Source organism: Rhagoletis pomonella, unplaced genomic scaffold (genome assembly GCF_013731165.1).
Source record: "Rhagoletis pomonella isolate Grant_MI unplaced genomic scaffold, Rhpom_1.0 Rhpom_scaffold_00002, whole genome shotgun sequence".
NCBI lineage: Eukaryota > Metazoa > Arthropoda > Insecta > Diptera > Tephritidae > Rhagoletis > Rhagoletis pomonella.
In genome coordinates this window covers 24355382-24358550 of record NW_023458556.1, presented here as the reverse complement: position 1 = coordinate 24358550, position 3169 = coordinate 24355382, and positions in this window count along the sequence as shown.

Below are 3169 nucleotides of genomic sequence, written 5' to 3'. Positions count from 1 at the left end.
AGTCAACTAAAATTTGTTGCTTTAAGTTCTGCGCAGTCGGTGCACAGTGGTTCCCAAAGCTGCAAAGCTTTGATTTTTCAACCGATCTACAATTATAAAAAATAAACGAATTTTTTGCCACTTGAAACATGCACTTTACTATAGTAAAATTGAATGTGCTATAAAATCGCACACCTAAAATTGTTCTAAAAATTCTCAAAAAAAAAAAAAATTGGAATCTCTGGAGAAATTTTATATGCTTTAAACTATAACTTTTGCAATTTTTTTCATTTTGGAGAAACCTTATAATTGTTTTCAACTTGCTTTTATTATGCAAAATTTATTTACAAGAGCGGGAGAAACGATTGCCTTCAAAATTGCTGCTCTCTCTGTACATTGCGCGCAAAAATTTTATTATATATGTAAGTATAGACAAATAAAAATTCAAAAATCGGGCTCGACAAATTTCTTATAAATTCTAATATTAGCTTTCATTAAAAAAAAAAATTTATCATATTCGTTTCAAAATGAATTTTGAACACTATATTCCAGATCGGCACCACTGTGCGACATCGCCCACGGCCTGATAATAATGCAGCGACATACTTTAGCATTTTTAAAATCAGCGGGCTTTATTTTATATAAAAAATCAATTGTGTTAGGTCACAAAATTTTTAAACTTTATTGCATAGTGCGGCTTGAGGGATTGCGAAAAGTTGTTTTTTTAACGAAAATAGAACTAATTGGTTGATTCACTACAAAACGCACACAAATATAATACTCTTTAAATGGGGCAACAACAGCAAAAGTGCAATTTCAAACAATAATAACAACAAAAGCAACAACGTTTTTATACCAAAATTAAAATTGGCAAAAGAAATTAAGAAACAAAAAAAAAATACAAAAATAAAAGTACATAATTTGAAATCTATAACATATATATAATAAATATAATCTAAAATGTACTTAGCACTAATGTGAATGTATTTATATATTAACATACATATGCATATAATGTATGTATGTATGTACATATGTATGCATATGTGCTTTATTGTAAAAAAGTAGTCATTATTTAATATTAATGCAATGTATTGTGTACTTAAATGTAGCTATTAATTTTAGTATGATTAAGGAGCACATTTAGTTATTTGATTGTGTAAACTATCGTTTTGTCGGATATTTGCAATCGGTTTATTGCTTTAAAAAGCTACACAGGTAATTATCGCGTGTATGGACAGCTAGTTAGTTAGTTTGTGCTTGGCTGTAAGAGAACAAGAGACACTGCTTTAAAATGGCTCTCCTGAACTCTTCGGAGCCTATAGGAATAAAAGATGTGTTGTGATGAATGCTGGGTACAATAGATCCATGCCTCTTATCATATCCCAATTATCTATTTACATAAATATTAGGTTTGTCCTTAAAAATATGAAAATCTAAGTTTTGCATAGGACACCCACTAATTTTGTTGTAGTATGTAGATTTTCAGCTGAACTATCTACACTGTCCGACAAAAATAAACTTTTTGTTACACCCATGAAAAAATCGAGCATTTTCGGAAAGTAGGGACTAAAAACAGTATCCGTATTTCGCCATTTCTACGGGGAAAACCACCCTTAACAACCCCTATGCTGAATAGGTCAATAGAAGATTGCCTTGTAATTGTTTAAACTTTATTAAACTTCGTATATAAAGGGCGTGTGGGATTGCCGATTACGAATCTGAAACTCAAAATGAAATGATGAATTGAAAACTCAAAATGGCGCATCCAATAAAAAAAAGTTCGGATTTTTTTGAAATTTGTTGTCCGGAAATTCTTTGAGTCGTTGATTACAAAAATGAATACAGTTTTACGAAATTCAAAATGACATATTCAATATGGCGGATGGATAAAAAAAATAGCAGATTTTTATGAAATTGACATCCAAAGATTCTGTGAGTCGCTCATTACAAAACTGAAAGCAATTCTCAAAAATAAAAAATGGCGAAAGGATTTTTAAAAATATTTCAGATTGTTATCAAATTTGATATCCAAAGTTTCATTAAGTCGCTGATTAGAAAACTGGAATCAATTTTTAAAAATTCAAAATGGCAAATAGAACATGGTGGAAGGAATTTTAAAAAATTTTCAGATTTTTATGAAATTTGATTTTTATGAAATTTGACACTTTTTTTTACAAAGCCATCCACCATATTGGATCCACAGTTTTGAATTTAGAAAACTGACTTCGGATTTGTAATCATTACACAAAAATTACAAGGCGCAGCAAAATACTGTACTGTACGGTACGATTTTTTGTGCTACTTTCCAAAAATGCTTAATGTTTTGATGGGTGTCATCAATGCTACACAAATTGGTTAAGAATTTCGTTTAAAAAGTCTTTAAATGTTTGAGCTGATAACGTTAAAAAAACAGTGCATCATATGTATGTACATAGTATGTACATATGTATGTATGCAGGTACTAGATCGATTGAAGTCTCTCAAAATCATAGAGCTACATGCTGTGTTTGCATATTCGAAGTTATAAATTTATACTACGAGCATATTTTGAAGACGATGAGTGATAACAATAAACAGGGCTTCTTACTTATCTGCAGTTCATTAATTTTTTTTAACTAGACAGCAACCTCCCCTAACGCATTCCCTCCAAACTAAACGAATGTTGCACACAAACTACAACCGATATTCCAGCGCGCGTTTAAAAAAAATTTTCCATTGCATACTTGTGCACATAAAAGCAAAATGAGCTTCCCAAAACACTTTCCAAAGATTTAAACAACTAATTTCTGTTTAGTAATATTTAAGTAAGTTAGAAATAAATATGTATGAAGAATAAAGCGATTTATTTACGTGCGTATAAGAAATCGTAGCGGCCGCCATAGTCGAGGGGTTAGAGGTAGTGCGCACCTACCAGGCGTTAGGACCAACGTTCGATCGCTTGTTTGAGCAACATTCAAACCTGATTTTTTCGGCAGGCAATGGCCAACCATGAAAAAGCTTTGCCGTTCAGAGGCGGCAAAAAACTGTTGGTCCTTCACACCTTTATAAGACAACATCAAGGGGCAGCACACCACAAGGCGGAGGAGAAGCTCGGCTAAGCAGTAAGCACCAAAAATTTTTTTTTTTTAACAAATTTGTGAACTTACAATTAGTTTAAATATTAACTATGTAAACTTACATGTGAGTT